This window comes from Dreissena polymorpha, chromosome 16 (assembly GCF_020536995.1).
Source record: "Dreissena polymorpha isolate Duluth1 chromosome 16, UMN_Dpol_1.0, whole genome shotgun sequence".
In the NCBI taxonomy this organism is placed as follows: domain Eukaryota; kingdom Metazoa; phylum Mollusca; class Bivalvia; order Myida; family Dreissenidae; genus Dreissena; species Dreissena polymorpha.
Window position 1 is genome coordinate 9,488,588 of NC_068370.1, and position 10,946 is coordinate 9,499,533.

General features: G+C 35.0%; 1 long non-coding RNA gene across 3 annotated transcripts in view; it reads left to right on the top strand.

Annotated features, from left to right (window-relative positions):
- The first annotated feature begins 6,571 nt into the window (after positions 1–6,571).
- Positions 6,572–10,946, top strand: part of LOC127862199 (uncharacterized) — a 68,963-nt gene continuing 64,588 nt past the window's right edge. For 2 of the 3 annotated variants that reach the window (XR_008040493.1, XR_008040492.1), the window contains exon 1: positions 6,572–6,600. This is a non-coding gene — a long non-coding RNA (uncharacterized LOC127862199). The remainder of the gene's footprint in view (positions 6,601–10,946) is intronic. The other variant, XR_008040495.1, reaches the window with a different exon arrangement.

The window sequence follows — 10,946 nt, forward strand, 5'->3', positions numbered from 1 at the left end:
GATGACCCTATTGGTTTTCAGGTCACTAGGTCAAAGGTCAAGGTCACAGTGACTCGAAATAGTAAAATGGTTTCCGAATGATAACTCAAGAATGCTTATGCCTAGGACCATGAAACTTCATATGTACATTGATTATGACTGGCAGATGACCCCTATTAATTTTCAGGTCACTAGGTCAAAGGTCAAGGTCACAGTGACTCGAAACAGTAAAATGGTTTCCTGATGATAACTCAAGAATAATTAGGCCTATGATCATGAAACTTCATAGGTACATTGATCATGACTGGCAGATGACCCCTATTGATTTTCAGGTCACTAGGTCAAAGGTCAAGGTCACCGTGACAAAAAACGTATTGACACAATTGCTGCCACTACTACTGACAGCCCATATGGTGGGCATGCATGTTTTACAAAAAGCCCTTGTTTTAATTAACCTACCAAAAAAAGCTTTTTAAATATGTTTGTTTAACGGAAAAAAATGATGAAAAGGCGTTGCTTATCGAAAAAAGTGTGACATTGACCTTTGCTAAGTGACATTGGTATTGCTCGTGCCTCACTGCCTAATAACAATAAACAATAACATCCGGGCATTTGAAAATACCGTGATGTATGGTAGAACCCTAACAAAATATCGAGTATCTTACCAAAAATTGAATTATTAGACCTCGCTGGTTTGACCTTGACCATAGATAGCTTAACCTTATATGTAGCACACAGCAAGATTAATGAGAACAATTGTAGAAAGTCATGACTACATTATGAATAATGCAGCAAATTTGTGATATTTGACCCAACGTGTGAACTTGACCTTGCCTTTAGGGCTATGGGTCTTGCATGTGACTCGATCGGCCCCAGATGATTGAGAACTGTGGTTAGTTTCATGGCTGTGGCTCATATGTCATGGCAGGTACAGTTCAATACACAAAACCCTATTAAAATGTCACATTGAGCATCGCTGTTTTCTTGAAAAACAGCTTGTACGCACAATTTGACACAATCTTTAAATTGTATTTTTCCATCTATGTGTGTTTGAAAATGTAATGCACATGCTGATTATAATGTATCAAACGGATATCGGAATAAACAATCGCACAAAACAAGAAACGAAAACTGTTAGATAAAAACGCTGAGGCTTACGGAGAGGATACGGTTTCCACATTCGGAGAGGTTGCATATACCAAGATATTAGTTTACCCCACCTACGTTTTATCGTTATATCACCATGTATATATCTCTGCGATATTTAATTACCTTAATAGAAATGATAAGCGTTCAAATACTTAAATTTTTCACAATTATACAGTTTTAATAACATAAGAAAAATTATCAAATTTTAAAATAACATTTCTAACCTGTTTGAACTTTGTTTAGAAAACAGATAGTTATGTCTGGCAAAATACATGATACATGAACAGTCTAATGCCCAAGTTCATCCGTGAAATCACTAAATTACTATTTAAAGCGATTGAAAAAAAGTAATAATTTTAAGTGGATCTGCATGCAGTGCCGCTGTTGATTTCTAACGGAGACGATAGGCTTCATTTTGCGAGATAAATGATGGAGAGGTTACTGAACAATTTGACACCGTGACATTGTGAATATATAGTATCAAGTAATTAAACATGTGTGTATTTGTAATTAAATAGCATACACATAACTATGATTAAACGAAATGGGGCTTGTATTTTTATGTTATTTTGAAATCTTATTGGTCATACATCTTGGTAGCCATTGGGCGCGCATACACAATAAGATCGTAATGTATTAATTGTTTATAACAACGGCTATCAAAAATGCAATAACATCAAAAGTTTGATAGGAAACAAACTACTAAGGTATAACCATATCGTATATAAACTAGGGAAACCCGTATTATATGATTGACTTTCTTTGCTTTTTATGTGATAAATTGCCGGACTTTGCAACCTAAAACAAACGCACACTATTTGCAATCAAATGACAGTACTGGTGTGACGATGCTTTTGAAGAGAATGGATATAAAAGCATCAATTTAAGTTTATCAACATCACCACAATTGTGTATGTGGGTACGAAAAAAAATTGAGTACGAACATTTTGGGTACGAAAAAATAATGCCAAAATAATTGGGATACGAACAAAATTTGGGTTCAAAACAAAATTTCGGTACGAAAAAATATTTCGGTACAAAAAATTGGGTACGAAAACAATTGGGTACGAAAAAAAATTGGGGGTACTGGTATGCAGTACCCGTGGGGAACTTGACCCATTCAGCGAAACTGGGAGGCACCATTCTCGATCAAATCAATATGAAGACATATCTTTAAAAAAGATATACGGCGTTTATGTTGTAATGTTTGCGACCAGCATAAGGAAATGGAATGAAGCGACCATGTATTTTAATGAAGGTAGTGAGTGATAATAAGATAATATATTTTACTGTATTAACAAATAAGAAATGAAGAACAAGAAGAGGTGAAATTGTATGTTCTATTGTCAATCAGTATTGTAATGACTAGGTTTTCACAAGGTGGTTTTCCCGCGATGGTTTGTTGACATCCAATTGTCCCACACATAGCCGAAAAAGTCACGTGGTACAGGCACCTTGCTTCATAATTGAACGAGTAATACATTAGTTTTAATAGGAAAAAACAACATATTCGCCACTGAAATACCATGATTATAATGTTGGAATGAAATAAAAGATAATGTGTTATAATTTGTAAAGGTGTTAGTAGAATGTAAACATAAAAGACTCGATATTGCAAGCATCATAGTGATATGATTTGTTTGCAGAAAGACAAAACTTTATATAAAAAATGAACAAAACAAAGTACAAAGAAACATATTTACACTAATAAACGCAAATATGGATTAGAAAAAATCAAAGACAAATATATTTCCAACACCTATATATGTCATAAGTATCGGAGGCTTCCGCCCGCTTTGTCGATAGTGGTTAACAACTGCGTACCGGTAAAGTGCAATCTAGCCTGTTTTTGTAATGTTAAGTGTGACCGCTACGGCATGAAACAATAGCTTTTTTTAATTATAGAGACATGTGATTAATGCTATACTGCTTCGTAAACTAAGGAGAAACGCTTCGATGTAATGTTTAGACGATGTTTTGTATCATGACAGTTTTTAATTTATTGTAATTAACATTATATTCATATTTCAGGTCAAATGATATGCATCCATTGTTTACGGTGATTTTTGTATTATTAGCCAATGCACAATTCGGATTTATTCATAGGGGACCTATCATGAATGAAGGTCATCTAAGGTCAAAAGTGACGTTAAACAGCTATGCCGTAAAATAACTACATTTGGGGTTTTCCCAGCGTCACAGTGTTTGAAGTGCCACCTGGCAGTTTCGTGTCTGGTTCCTGTCCCGAATCTCTCGATAAATTTGAAAGAGGACGGAAACCAATCTGCCTTTATCAATGATAATCAGCGACGTATGCCGATTGAGAAATTTAGTTAACTCAATCGGACTGGCTCGGTCTTTTACATAGGTCGCCATTGTGAAGAATTTTTTTCATGGTATGATAACTTAGACGAGGTGCTTCGCTGAAGCAGCATCGTCAAAAATGAACTGATGTCAATGCCTTGGAAAGTTTATTATACAGGATTAGGATACTAAATGGTTCTGCTGGCCCCATAACTCACACAGAGCGAAGAATTTAAGTATCATTACGATCCTGCATGTAGTCATCAAAACAATACCATATAATGAGTATATCTCATATGAAATAAGGGAGCTATTTCGTTTTGTATATCACAAAGTCTTGCCTATTTGCAGTTATTACTAAATTATATGACGGTTGATGATAAGCTTAACCATCTTAATTGCGCACATCACGTATACGTAATAACCTCTTCATTTCACGGGACTAATAACAATTTAAATGCTTTAAAGCATTACATTTTTATCATAAAATATGAGTTTGTGGTAATATTTCAAATTCTTTGGAAATACTCAAGGCTCCGCCAGTGTTTGTGTGTGTGATAATGATTATATTAAGTTAGAAAGCTTGCGATAATCTAGAATGCGTCTTGAAGCATCAATACTCATTTTCGTTTGGTCACATTCATGACATTCGAGCATGACAGGATCAGTATTGTCCGCTTTAACTTGTATGGATTGTAATCCAAAATTATGTAATGGATGTGTATGTAGCAAAAACCAAAATATAACTGTAGAAGCGAGCGGAAACAAATATTTTTAATCACACGAACAAATACACCATTTGTATTAGCAAGAAAATGCTCAAGATTAACTATTCGTTAGCCCTATCAAATTTGACGACGTTTTTTACGGGCATGCGGTTTTCGTGCAATCGTTTACAACAATAGGCATGTATTCAAGAACCGATTATTTTTGACGTTTGAGATTATTTTACCAAAGTCAGTGAAACAACACGAAAACATGATTAGAGAATCAAATGCATTTATCAATTACAATTGTAAACGTAATTATGCTACCGATTCCCTCTAATTTTCTAATTCAATGACGAGTAAATATGTTTTTATTGTTGGCGTGTGTATGGTTGTGCGTGGTACAATACACCACGTAATGGTAATCTAAGTATGTAAATAGATCACAGCTCATGCATTATAATTTGACAATCAAAGAGAAGTACACATTTCTTTTTAAAGGAGTTGTTAAATGCCTTTAATACTTATGGAGCGACTTTTCCCGTCTTGAACACTAATCGCTTCACTGTAATAACATTGTCAAGCAATAAACGTCGGTGGTGAAATGGAACACGCAAAATGTAAACAGACCATCCAAACAATGTTCTACGTCCTGATATGATTTAGTGTCGAAATTTTAAATTAATTGAAGTAAAATTGTTGATTTATTCTTAAGATGTCTTCAAGGATAGTGTGATAGTATTCTTCTGTTATCAGGTGAAAGTTTCTTATGCGATATGGGAGCTATGCTATTCGACAAGTTTTTATATTCAAGTATCATTCCTAAATAGATATAAATACATATAGCAAAATACTTTAATCCGAAAGTAAGAAACGCATATCTCTCAGGCCATATTTTAACGATAAATATGCAAATTGAAATTGATGAAAATAATTAAACACGAGTGTAAATGAGTAGTCCTATTATATATTATAGATGAAGTCACGCTTATAATACAAACCACTATAAATATATGTGTCTTGTTCTGAGAAAACTGGGCTTAATTCATGTGCGTAAAGTGTCGTCCCAGATTAGCCTGTGCAGTCCGCACAGGCTAATCAGGGACGACACTTTCCGCTTTAATGGTATTTTTAGTTTCAAGGAAGTCCCTCCTTACCGAAAATCAAGTTAAGGCGGAAAGTGTCGTCCCTGATTAGCCTGTGCGGAATGTGCGGACTGCACAGGCTAATCTGGGACGACACTTTACGCACATGCATTATGCCCAGCTTTCACAGAACAAGACACATATGATTATGATATATGGAAATGTTGAATACATTTAAATAACGGAGGAATCACAAAAGTACATTGTGTAATCGTATAGCAAAATATCTTATCCGCTTATATGATTAACATTCTATTTTAAATGCAGACAAGAAGCACGTTTTGCAAGAACCCGTCTTACAAAGACAATTCAACGCATCATTAAGTACATTATGTTCACACCTGCTGTCTGCTAACAGCATACGCACAAATCCTATTAAAGCAGTGCGCTTATAATATATCTCCTGCTTATGCACTTGACATTTTACTTTACTTCTTTGAAAATTCTGTATAAACTGTACATATAATAAAATCCGTATCATCCTGCTAGTTAATTTCAAATTTCGATAATGAACATTTTAAAACTATATGTTAAAACAACAACGAAATACAATCCTTACTTTAATATATCAACATTTTGCAAAACCGTTCTGGCTTTATTTAAACACACAAATACAGCGTTATGTGCACACATTATTTTCAACGGATGTTGTTTTGAGAGCCAGTATTTTTTTTTTAATAATTGGAATACGTTATGACGGATGAACGTGACTTCATTCATTAAAACATTTGTTTGCACGGATGGCCCATGTCATTGTCACTAGTCATAAAACGACATAAACATAATAATGAACACGTGTGAATAACGCACCAATGTTGATTTATACAGAACACATGAAGCTGTATTAATTAACATAACGGGATATTTATAGGTACCAATTATTGAAAGTGTTTTTATTACCAACAATACAAAAACGAAATTTCTTCCAAGTTATTGTCAATACGAACCTGAAATCACTTGTCTTAAGAGGTTCTATTTGTTGAAAGCAAACGTATAAATAAACATATTATTGTGCATTCAATTCCAGAGTTACACAGTCATCAAACGTTATCATATACACGTACAGCATGTATGACACCTACTTTTGAATTAACCGAAAATAAAGATAATCTGTTTATACTTGATTAAATATAATCTGCACGATACGATAATTCCGTGCATGTTGCTAATGAAGCTTTTAATGTGATTATGTGCACGTTTAATTGACATATAGGATCTAGATTAATGGAGGGAAATTCAACTATACTTCAGGTATATAAACGTCTGCATTTTAACTTCATTACCGAATGCTCAGAATCCTCCGAGCCACGACGAAGGTGAGTCTTTATTAACCAGTGTAATTTGCTTATAATGATAATATTTTTGACATTATATTTTTATTTTGTTGAAAATTTATCCTGTATCATACTGTATCTTAGAATGAAAAAATTGAATGAATTATTCCTGAATAAAAGAAAACAATTGAACATATAAACAAAGATGATTGGATAGATGATTTTTGAAGCAACGTTATTTATGCAGTAGACGACTTGTTGATAATATCCTCTAGCTGCTGAATGCTGTCACACTCCGAGCGTCTGAAGCGCATGTTCAATAAAATAACTAAAACAAACCATGTATAACATGTTTTAAGGACTTACATGTAATGATATCATTTACCGTGTAATTTATTCAATAATACTACTTATTATCATCTTGTATATTTATGTTGCAAATACAACTTGTAAAGCTAATGTTTTTGTGTTTTTTTCTAATAGTAAAATATTAAAGTAATCGTTATTAATATAATAAATGTTAACTTATAACAACGATAAGGTTTATTACCTGTACAGCTTTTTAATATGGGCGAACCGACTATCCAACAAACACCGTGAATGACCCGGAACCTACATCATATATTCGATTGAAGTGTGACGCCGTGTCAGGACTCGCCATGCTAAGTACCCAAGCACAAAATGATTTTTGTTTTGACTTGAAAGCAACAACAATAACTTTGATTAAGAGATCAAGATCATATTCATCAGTCATCGTTTACTTTATGGTCATCATCTTCATCGTCATCAGCATCAACATCACCATTATAACAATCATCATCTTCTTTACCACCAATTTTGTCGTCGTCGTCATAATCAGCGCACTTCCATGATCATTTATTTTAAAATCACTGTAATATGTTATGATCATTTATGATTCGCGTTATTATTATCACGATAAATATAACCAATAAAATTATTCCAATATTATCGTTATATTATGATTTAAACGCAATATGAAATAATAATGATCACAATGAAAATTTAACTCACCCAGACAATAATCAGCGTGTATTGTGCACGAGAGGTCTTCGCATCCATGGGTGTTGAGCACGTAGTCTATCATCGAGATGACAGCGTTTGGTTCTTGGGCATTAGTTCCATCTGTACCGATGCTCTCATTTTCGTCGATAAGAAAATTCAATTGACGTGATTGTCTATCCATTCTCATTAAAAAATATGGACTTTTCTTAACGATGCGAAATAGAATGACCCCATCTGTCGTGCATGGTGCGGTATACCTACCATTTGCGCGATATCAAATGTGAAGTGGTTTGATCGTTCAGCTAGACATAGATGTGAGGTTTCTTTTGCTTTTTTTTAATGAGACTGTTGTAAAGGTCTCTTTCGTTTTGTGCCAAAACAATATAACTATGCATTTCTTCAATGAAAGCTAGTTTGGCCTCTTCTGATACTGAATCCATATTTGTCTTTCGCAGCTTCACACAGGTCGCGTACACATTGTCTCTACTGGATGCAACCTTTATATGTGGGATGCAGGCACTCCATATTGACTGAAAGGAGCTTTTTTCAACGAAACGCACATCAGCCTCTTGACAGCTTGCTTTGTTCAGCTTATGAATGTTCATTTTCGTTGTACCGCCGTGTAGGCATATCGGTGCCGTATTGTCTCTCCCACGCGGAGCTGCAGGTTGTGGAATTCCGAATCCTTTCGCAATGTTGCAGATGAATTGGACCACACGCTCGACATCTGTAAAGACCAGAGCATGTTTTGGTTTCCTTCCAGTATTTCCATGCCGGCGTCGTCCCGGACCGGTCTTGTTCAATGACTGCCTTATTGATTTTAATGCACAGCGTCCTATGTCAAATAACAATCAACGTGTATGCACATATTTCCTGACCGTGGAATGTGTATTTGCCACGAATTCGCATTCTCTTTTTCCCACGCTTTGTAGAGTCATTTGTGGGACCTTCTGACAAACAGCCTTTAATGTGCATTTCCTTTTCTTCCCTCGTCATTTCCCGCGTATCAAGAATGTGCGTTCTGATTTGGGAGGCATCCAATTTCTCGTGGCATTTCTTAGCACACCCACAGCCAGATTCGTGGAAACGTCGGATGCTTTCATCCTGTGAAAACGCATCACCGTCATCACTTCCATCATCGTCAGTGGAGTCACTGCTTGATTCCGCAGGCTGCCCAGAAACGAAGGACCCAATGCGGTTTTCCATTACGGCGTTACATGCACCTTCAACCTGGCCATTGTCGTCATCGGATGACAGTTCTTTAGAATGTGCAGGCGTACACAATGGTGTTCTGTCAAAATGCTCAGAAAATAGACTTTCGAGCTCCTGAAAACAATTACGACATATCGATTATATACTGTGCATGAAACATATAAAATAAAAAAATCGTTTCAATTAACATTTCATTAAAATACTTGTTTCATTTAATATTTTGACCTAAAATAATTATCTAAAAATACTACAAACAGACTCTGTTCTTCAGCGTGGTGCGAATCTGGCTTATCATCTGAGCTATTGATGCTGACCTTTTTGCGCCTTACACAATAAGATAAAAGAAATAAAGTAGAATCATTACACTACAAATAACATATTTCAAACCTCTGTCGTTAGTTTTTACAATAAAAAATATGTAATTTATGATTAATTTTGAAGAAAACATTTAATACCGCAAACATATCAAAAAGGCAATATCAATATGTTACAACAGTCAACTTTGCAATGGTTTCAAGCAGTTCAACGTGAGACAAAGATTAATTTGCTTACTTCAATATAAATAAGTTCAATAAAAATTGAATGGTGGTTAAATTATTGCATATTAAACATGTCAATGTTGTTTATTATTTTTGAGACCTTGTTTTATACAGAATTCATCACAGAAATTGCGATCGGCTTTAAACCCATGTTTTGCATACAAATAGGCGCCATTGTTATGATCGTCACTTTGTCACACCGAGTTTTGCATCAATATCGGTTTTTATATAAATACAGTCCAACCTGTCAATAAAGACCACTCAAGGGATGTGGTCTTTGTTCACAGGTGGTCTTTATTCGCAGGGTCGATCGAAACTTTGCAAAATATGCTAGTAGTTTTTTAACAGGTACCTTATCTATGTATGTGCTCTATTGTTTAAATGTTTGAATACTTATGCATGTATAATGAAATAAAGAATTGAAAACACAGTTTTGTTTTACATTTGTATATTTATTCGGGTTGTATTTCTATTCCCTTACGTTTTTATTATTTATTTAATTTATCATATACTGTATAAATAACTATTGACATACATGTATACGTACATGTACATGTAATTCTACAAAGAACAAAGTACAAAATACTCATAACATAGCAAACATTTATACATGAATCACTACTACACAACCAGTAAATGCACTAAGTCATTCACTGACGCGAATTCCGACTCACGCTTAGGGCGTTTACTTTCACAGTTTACGTTCTCCTCGAATTCGTCCATAATCTCATGTTTACGCTTTAAAATGCTCTGAATTTGAGTTTTTCCTACACCAAGATCACTAGCCACTCGTCTACAACTGTGTCCTTTACATAACAAACTAATGACCTTAACGCGTTCTTCCAACGTCAAGAGCTTACGCTTGGAAGCCATGATGGTTAACTTGAACTGACAATTTACTTTTCTATAATCTATGAACGTCTTATTACGGAGAAATCTAAGAAGAGAATGACAATCAAAATGTTTGTCTTTAATAGGCATCGTAAATGATATGAAACCGTTAATTTCCTTAATGAGTTTATGAAAGCCACAAATTTGTCTTTAATATTTTCGGCAATTAGTACATTAATCGCGAGTCACTTAAATACAAAGGCAAATTTTTACACTTTTGACAAACTGTCAAATGCATAAAAGAAGCAGCCGACTACCAATTAGCAATGCATGCTAAATAAACAAACAACTGCTATCGAGTGCAATAAACTGTCACTTGCCAATATCTCCATAGCGACCGACGAGTCCACTGGTAAGATGTGTATCACGTGACTACGCAGCGTCCTGGTGGCCATTTTGTGTTTTGAAAGTTGCGAAATCGTTGATTTTTATGATTGCAGTGGTCGTTGTAAGCTATCAAAATGGAGATTTGGGAATGTAAAAGGGTGATCGTTGGTCTTTGTTCACAGGTGGGCTTTATTCGCAGGTTCAATATATAGTGAAATTGTTCGGGAGGAAATCGGTGTGGTCGTTATTGACTGTTGGTCGTTATTAACAGGCGGTCGCTCGGGCAGGTTGGATTGTAGATATATAAAAAATAAAATAAAATTGTTTACAACGAGTGCAAGTTCGACCGCCTGAACGAGCTGACGTGGGAGTGGTTTAGCCGTTAGCGGGCCCAGA